The following is an 8,372-nucleotide window of genomic DNA, read 5'->3' as shown; positions in this document are numbered from 1 at the left end:
GTCTGAGAGTGTCAGAGAGTGTCAGAGAGTGTCAGAGAGTGTCTGAGAGTGTCAGAGAGTGATAGAGAGTGATAGAGAGTGTCAGAGAGTGTCAGACAGTGTCAGAGAGTGATAGAGAGTGTCAGAGAGTGTCAGAGAGTGTCTGAGAGTGATAGAGAGTGTCAGAGAGTGTCAGAGAGTGATAGCGAGTGTCTGAGAGTGTCAGAGAGTGAGAGAGAGTTTCAGAGAGTTTCAGAGAGTTTCAGAGAGTGTCAGAGAGTGTCAGAGAGTGTCTGAGAGTGTCAGAGAGTGTCAGAGAGGGATAGAGAGTGTTAGAGAGTTTCAGAGAGTGTCAGAGAGTGTCAGAGAGTGTCTGAGAGTGTTAGAGAGTGATAGAGAGTGATAGAGAGTGATAAAGAGTGATAGAGAGTGTCAGAGAGTGTCAGACAGTGTCAGAGAGTGATAGAGAGTGTCAGAGAGTGTCAGAGAGTGTCTGAGAGTGATAGAGAGTGTCAGAGAGTGTCAGAGAGTGATAGTAAGTGTCAGAGAGTGATAGAGAATGATAGAGAGTTTCAGAGAGTGTCAGAGAGTGTCTGAGAGTGTCAGAGAGTGTCAGAGAGTGTCAGAAAGTGATAGAGAGTGATAGAGTGTCAGAGAGTGTCAGAGAGCGATAGAGAGTGTCAGACAGTGTCAGAGAGTGATAGAGAATGTCAGAGAGTGTCTGAGAGTGTCAGAGAGTGATAGAGATTGATAGAGAGTGTCAGAGAGTGTCAGACAGTGTCAGAGAGTGATAGAGAGTGTCAGAGAGTGTCAGAGAGTGTCTGAGAGTGATAGAGAGTGTCAGAGAGTGTCAGAGAGTGTCAGAGAGTGATAGTGAGTGTCAGAGAGTGATAGAGAGTGATAGAGAGTTTGAGAGAGTGTCAGAGAGTGTCTGAGAGTGTCAGAGAGTGTCAGAGAGTGTCAGAAAGTGATAGAGAGTGTCAGAGAGTGTCAGAGAGTGTCTGAGAGTGTCAGAGAGTGATAGAGAGTGATAGAGAGTGTCAGAGAGTGTCAGAGAGTGTCAGAGAGTGATAGTGAGTGTCAGAGAGTGATAGAGAGTGATAGAGAGTGTCAGACAGTGTCAGAGAGTGATAGAGAGTGTCAAGGAGTGTCAGACTGTGTCAGAGAGTGATAGAGAGTGTCAGACAGTGTCAGAGATTGATAGAGAGTGTCAGAGAGTGTCTGAGAGTGTCAGAGAGTGTCAGAGAGTGTCTGAGAGTGTCAGAGAGTGATAGAGAGTGATAGAGAGTGTCAGAGAGTGTCAGACAGTGTCAGAGAGTGATAGAGAGTGTCTGAGAGTGTCAGAGAGTGTCTGAGAGTGATAGAGAGTGTCAGAGAGTGTCAGAGAGTGATAGTGAGTGTCAGAGAGTGATAGAGAGTGATAGAGAGTTTCAGAGAGTGTCAGAGAGTGTCTGAGAGTGTCAGAGAGTGTCAGAGAGTGTCAGAAAGTGATAGAGAGTGATAGAGAGTGTCAGAGAGTGCCAGAGAGTGTCAGAGAGTGATAGAGAGTGTCAGAGAGTGATAGAGAGTGATAGAGAGTGTCAGAGAGTGTCAGAGAGTGTCTGAGAGTAATAGAGAGTGTCAGAGAGTGTCAGAGAGTGATAGTGAGTGTCAGAGAGTGATAGAGAGTCATAGAGAGTTTCAGAGAGAGTCAGAGAGTGTCTGAGAGTGTCAGAGAGTGTCAGAAAGTGATAGAGAGTGATAGAGAGTGTCAGAGAGTGATAGTGAGTGTCAGAGAGTGATAGAGAGTGATAGAGAGTTTCAGAGAGTGTCAGAGAGTGTCAGAGAGTGTCTGAGAGTGTCAGAGAGTGTCAGAGAGTGTCAGAAAGTGATAGAGAGTGATAGAGAGTGTCAGAGAGTGTCAGAGAGTGTCAGAGAGTGATAGAGTGTGTCAGAGAGTGTCAGACAGTGTCAGAGAGTGTCAGAGAGTGTCTGAGAGTAATAGAGAGTGTCAGAGAGTGTCAGAGAGTGTCAGAGAGTGATAGAGAGTGATAGAGAGTTTCAGAGAGAGTCAGAGAGTGTCTGAGAGTGTCAGAGAGTGTCAGAAAGTGATAGAGAGTGATAGAGAGTGTCAGAGAGTGATAGTGAGTGTCAGAGAGTGATAGAGAGTGATAGAGAGTTTCAGAGAGTGTCAGAGAGTGTCAGAGAGTGTCTGAGAGTGTCAGAGAGTGTCAGAGAGTGTCAGAAAGTGATAGAGAGTGATAGAGAGTGTCAGAGAGTGTCAGAGAGTGTCAGAGAGTGATAGAGTGTGTCAGAGAGTGTCAGACAGTGTCAGAGAGTGATAGTGAGTGTCTGAGAGTGTCAGAGAGTGTCAGAGAGTGTCAGAAAGTGATAGAGAGTGATAGAGAGTGTCAGACAGTGTCAGAGAGTGATAGTGAGTGTCTGAGAGTGTCAGAGAGTGTCAGAGAGTGATATAGAGTGATAGAGAGTGTCAGAGAGTGTCTGAGAGTTTCAGAGAGTGTCAGAGAGTGTCTGAGAGTGTCAGAGAGTGTCTGAGAGTGTCAGAGAGTGATAGAGAGTGATAGAGAGTGTCAGAGAGTGTCAGAGAGTGATAGAGAGTGTCAGAGAGTGTCAGACAGTGACAGAGAGTGATAGAGAATGTCAGAGAGTGTCTGAGAGTGATAGAGAGTGATAGAGAGTGACAGAGAGTGTCAGAGAGTGATAGAGAGTGTCAGAGAGTGTCAGAGAGTGTCTGAGAGTGATAGAGAGTGTCAGAGAGTGTCAGAGAGTGTCAGAGAGTGATAGTGAGTGTCAGAGAGTGTCAGAGAGTGATAGAGAGTGATAGAGAGTGTCAGAGAGTGTCAGACAGTGTCAGAGAGTGATAGAGAGTGTCAAGGAGTGTCAGACAGTGTCAGAGAGTGATAGAGAGTGTCAGAGAGTGATAGAGAGTGTCAGAGAGTGTCTGAGAGTGTCAGAGAGTGTCTGAGAGTGTCAGAGAGTGATAGAGAGTGATAGAGAGTGTCAGAGAGTGTCAGAGAGTGATAGAGAGTGTCAGAGAGTGTCAGACAGTGTCAGAGAGTGATAGAGAGTGTCAGAGAGTGTCAGACAGTGTCAGAGAGTGATAGAGAGTGTCAGAGAGTGATAGAGAGTGTCAGAGAGTGTCAGACAGTGTCAGAGAGTGATAGTGAGTGTCACAGAGTGTCAGAGAGTGTCAGAGAGTGTTAGAGAGTGTCAGAGAGTGTCAGAGAGTGTCAGAAAGTGATAGAGAGTGATAGAGAGTGTCAGAGAGTGTCAGAGAGTGTCAGAGAGTGATAGAGTGTGTCAGAGAGTGTCAGACAGTGTCAGAGAGTGTCAGAGAGTGTCTGAGAGTAATAGAGAGTGTCAGAGAGTGTCAGAGAGTGATAGTGAGTGTCAGAGAGTGATAGAGAGTGATAGAGAGTTTCAGAGAGAGTCAGAGAGTGTCTGAGAGTGTCAGAGAGTGTCAGAAAGTGATAGAGAGTGATAGAGAGTGTCAGAGAGTGATAGTGAGTGTCAGAGAGTGATAGAGAGTGATAGAGAGTTTCAGAGAGTGTCAGAGAGTGTCAGAGAGTGTCTGAGAGTGTCAGAGAGTGTCAGAGAGTGTCAGAAAGTGATAGAGAGTGATAGAGAGTGTCAGAGAGTGTCAGAGAGTGTCAGAGAGTGATAGAGTGTGTCAGAGAGTGTCAGACAGTGTCAGAGAGTGATAGTGAGTGTCTGAGAGTGTCAGAGAGTGTCAGAGAGTGTCAGAAAGTGATAGAGAGTGATAGAGAGTGTCAGACAGTGTCAGAGAGTGATAGTGAGTGTCTGAGAGTGTCAGAGAGTGTCAGAGAGTGTCTGAGAGTGTCAGAGAGTGATAGAGAGTGATAGAGAGTGTCAGAGAGTGTCAGACAGTGTCAGAGAGTGATAGAGAGTGTCTGAGAGTGTCAGAGAGTGTCTGAGAGTGATAGAGAGTGTCAGAGAGTGTCAGAGAGTGATAGTGAGTGTCAGAGAGTGATAGAGAGTGATAGAGAGTTTCAGAGAGTGTCAGAGAGTGTCTGAGAGTGTCAGAGAGTGTCAGAGAGTGTCAGAAAGTGATAGAGAGTGATAGAGAGTGTCAGAGAGTGCCAGAGAGTGTCAGAGAGTGATAGAGAGTGTCAGAGAGTGATAGAGAGTGATAGAGAGTGTCAGAGAGTGTCAGAGAGTGTCTGAGAGTAATAGAGAGTGTCAGAGAGTGTCAGAGAGTGATAGTGAGTGTCAGAGAGTGATAGAGAGTCATAGAGAGTTTCAGAGAGAGTCAGAGAGTGTCTGAGAGTGTCAGAGAGTGTCAGAAAGTGATAGAGAGTGATAGAGAGTGTCAGAGAGTGATAGTGAGTGTCAGAGAGTGATAGAGAGTGATAGAGAGTTTCAGAGAGTGTCAGAGAGTGTCAGAGAGTGTCTGAGAGTGTCAGAGAGTGTCAGAGAGTGTCAGAAAGTGATAGAGAGTGATAGAGAGTGTCAGAGAGTGTCAGAGAGTGTCAGAGAGTGATAGAGTGTGTCAGAGAGTGTCAGACAGTGTCAGAGAGTGTCAGAGAGTGTCTGAGAGTAATAGAGAGTGTCAGAGAGTGTCAGAGAGTGTCAGAGAGTGATAGAGAGTGATAGAGAGTTTCAGAGAGAGTCAGAGAGTGTCTGAGAGTGTCAGAGAGTGTCAGAAAGTGATAGAGAGTGATAGAGAGTGTCAGAGAGTGATAGTGAGTGTCAGAGAGTGATAGAGAGTGATAGAGAGTTTCAGAGAGTGTCAGAGAGTGTCAGAGAGTGTCTGAGAGTGTCAGAGAGTGTCAGAGAGTGTCAGAAAGTGATAGAGAGTGATAGAGAGTGTCAGAGAGTGTCAGAGAGTGTCAGAGAGTGATAGAGTGTGTCAGAGAGTGTCAGACAGTGTCAGAGAGTGATAGTGAGTGTCTGAGAGTGTCAGAGAGTGTCAGAGAGTGTCAGAAAGTGATAGAGAGTGATAGAGAGTGTCAGACAGTGTCAGAGAGTGATAGTGAGTGTCTGAGAGTGTCAGAGAGTGTCAGAGAGTGATATAGAGTGATAGAGAGTGTCAGAGAGTGTCTGAGAGTTTCAGAGAGTGTCAGAGAGTGTCTGAGAGTGTCAGAGAGTGTCTGAGAGTGTCAGAGAGTGATAGAGAGTGATAGAGAGTGTCAGAGAGTGTCAGAGAGTGATAGAGAGTGTCAGAGAGTGTCAGACAGTGACAGAGAGTGATAGAGAATGTCAGAGAGTGTCTGAGAGTGATAGAGAGTGATAGAGAGTGATAGAGAGTGTCAGAGAGTGATAGAGAGTGTCAGAGAGTGTCAGAGAGTGTCTGAGAGTGATAGAGAGTGTCAGAGAGTGTCAGAGAGTGTCAGAGAGTGATAGTGAGTGTCAGAGAGTGTCAGAGAGTGATAGAGAGTGATAGAGAGTGTCAGAGAGTGTCAGACAGTGTCAGAGAGTGATAGAGAGTGTCAAGGAGTGTCAGACAGTGTCAGAGAGTGATAGAGAGTGTCAGAGAGTGATAGAGAGTGTCAGAGAGTGTCTGAGAGTGTCAGAGAGTGTCTGAGAGTGTCAGAGAGTGATAGAGAGTGATAGAGAGTGTCAGAGAGTGTCAGAGAGTGATAGAGAGTGTCAGAGAGTGTCAGACAGTGTCAGAGAGTGATAGAGAGTGTCAGAGAGTGTCAGACAGTGTCAGAGAGTGATAGAGAGTGTCAGAGAGTGATAGAGAGTGTCAGAGAGTGTCAGACAGTGTCAGAGAGTGATAGTGAGTGTCTGAGAGTGTCAGAGAGTGTCAGAGAGTGTTAGAGAGTGTCAGAGAGTGTCAGAGAGTGTCAGAAAGTGATAGAGAGTGATAGAGAGTGTCAGAGAGTGTCAGAGAGTGTCAGAGAGTGATAGAGTGTGTCAGAGAGTGTCAGACAGTGTCAGAGAGTGTCAGAGAGTGTCTGAGAGTAATAGAGAGTGTCAGAGAGTGTCAGAGAGTGATAGTGAGTGTCAGAGAGTGATAGAGAGTGATAGAGAGTTTCAGAGAGAGTCAGAGAGTGTCTGAGAGTGTCAGAGAGTGTCAGAAAGTGATAGAGAGTGATAGAGAGTGTCAGAGAGTGATAGTGAGTGTCAGAGAGTGATAGAGAGTGATAGAGAGTTTCAGAGAGTGTCAGAGAGTGTCAGAGAGTGTCTGAGAGTGTCAGAGAGTGTCAGAGAGTGTCAGAAAGTGATAGAGAGTGATAGAGAGTGTCAGAGAGTGTCAGAGAGTGTCAGAGAGTGATAGAGTGTGTCAGAGAGTGTCAGACAGTGTCAGAGAGTGATAGTGAGTGTCTGAGAGTGTCAGAGAGTGTCAGAGAGTGTCAGAAAGTGATAGAGAGTGATAGAGAGTGTCAGACAGTGTCAGAGAGTGATAGTGAGTGTCTGAGAGTGTCAGAGAGTGTCAGAGAGTGATATAGAGTGATAGAGAGTGTCAGAGAGTGTCTGAGAGTTTCAGAGAGTGTCAGAGAGTGTCTGAGAGTGTCAGAGAGTGTCTGAGAGTGTCAGAGAGTGATAGAGAGTGATAGAGAGTGTCAGAGAGTGTCAGAGAGTGATAGAGAGTGTCAGAGAGTGTCAGACAGTGACAGAGAGTGATAGAGAATGTCAGAGAGTGTCTGAGAGTGATAGAGAGTGATAGAGAGTGATAGAGAGTGTCAGAGAGTGATAGTGAGTGTCAGAGAGTGTCAGAGAGTGATAGAGAGTGATAGAGAGTGTCAGAGAGTGTCAGACAGTGTCAGAGAGTGATAGAGAGTGTCAAGGAGTGTCAGACAGTGTCAGAGAGTGATAGAGAGTGTCAGAGAGTGATAGAGAGTGTCAGAGAGTGTCTGAGAGTGTCAGAGAGTGTCTGAGAGTGTCAGAGAGTGATAGAGAGTGATAGAGAGTGTCAGAGAGTGTCAGAGAGTGATAGAGAGTGTCAGAGAGTGTCAGACAGTGTCAGAGAGTGATAGAGAGTGTCAGAGAGTGTCAGACAGTGTCAGAGAGTGATAGAGAGTGTCAGAGAGTGATAGAGAGTGTCAGAGAGTGTCAGACAGTGTCAGAAAGTGATAGTGAGTGTCTGAGAGTGTCAGAGAGTGTCAGAGAGTGTTAGAGAGTGTCAGAGAGTGTCAGAGAGTGTCAGAAAGTGATAGAGAGTGATAGAGAGTGTCAGAGAGTGTCAGAGAGTGTCAGAGAGTGATAGAGTGTGTCAGAGAGTGTCAGACAGTGTCAGAGAGTGTCAGAGAGTGTCTGAGAGTAATAGAGAGTGTCAGAGAGTGTCAGAGAGTGATAGTGAGTGTCAGAGAGTGATAGAGAGTGATAGAGAGTTTCAGAGAGAGTCAGAGAGTGTCTGAGAGTGTCAGAGAGTGTCAGAAAGTGATAGAGAGTGATAGAGAGTGTCAGAGAGTGATAGTGAGTGTCAGAGAGTGATAGAGAGTGATAGAGAGTTTCAGAGAGTGTCAGAGAGTGTCAGAGAGTGTCTGAGAGTGTCAGAGAGTGTCAGAGAGTGTCAGAAAGTGATAGAGAGTGATAGAGAGTGTCAGAGAGTGTCAGAGAGTGTCAGAGAGTGATAGAGTGTGTCAGAGAGTGTCAGACAGTGTCAGAGAGTGATAGTGAGTGTCTGAGAGTGTCAGAGAGTGTCAGAGAGTGTCAGAAAGTGATAGAGAGTGATAGAGAGTGTCAGACAGTGTCAGAGAGTGATAGTGAGTGTCTGAGAGTGTCAGAGAGTGTCAGAGAGTGATATAGAGTGATAGAGAGTGTCAGAGAGTGTCTGAGAGTTTCAGAGAGTGTCAGAGAGTGTCTGAGAGTGTCAGAGAGTGTCTGAGAGTGTCAGAGAGTGATAGAGAGTGATAGAGAGTGTCAGAGAGTGTCAGAGAGTGATAGAGAGTGTCAGAGAGTGTCAGACAGTGACAGAGAGTGATAGAGAATGTCAGAGAGTGTCTGAGAGTGATAGAGAGTGATAGAGAGTGATAGAGAGTGTCAGAGAGTGATAGAGAGTGTCAGAGAGTGTCAGAGAGTGTCTGAGAGTGATAGAGAGTGTCAGAGAGTGTCAGAGAGTGTCAGAGAGTGATAGTGAGTGTCAGAGAGTGTCAGAGAGTGATAGAGAGTGATAGAGAGTGTCAGAGAGTGTCAGACAGTGTCAGAGAGTGATAGAGAGTGTCAAGGAGTGTCAGACAGTGTCAGAGAGTGATAGAGAGTGTCAGAGAGTGATAGAGAGTGTCAGAGAGTGTCTGAGAGTGTCAGAGAGTGTCTGAGAGTGTCAGAGAGTGATAGAGAGTGATAGAGAGTGTCAGAGAGTGTCAGAGAGTGATAGAGAGTGATAGTGAGTGTCTGAGAGTGTCAGAGAGTGTCAGAGAGTGATATAGAGTGATAGAGAGTGTCAGAGAGTGTCTGAGAGTTTCAGAGAGTGTCAGAGAGTGTCT

Source organism: Heterodontus francisci, unplaced genomic scaffold (assembly GCF_036365525.1).
Source record: "Heterodontus francisci isolate sHetFra1 unplaced genomic scaffold, sHetFra1.hap1 HAP1_SCAFFOLD_162, whole genome shotgun sequence".
Classification (NCBI taxonomy): domain Eukaryota; kingdom Metazoa; phylum Chordata; class Chondrichthyes; order Heterodontiformes; family Heterodontidae; genus Heterodontus; species Heterodontus francisci.
Note: the sequence above shows the minus strand (reverse complement) of the source record.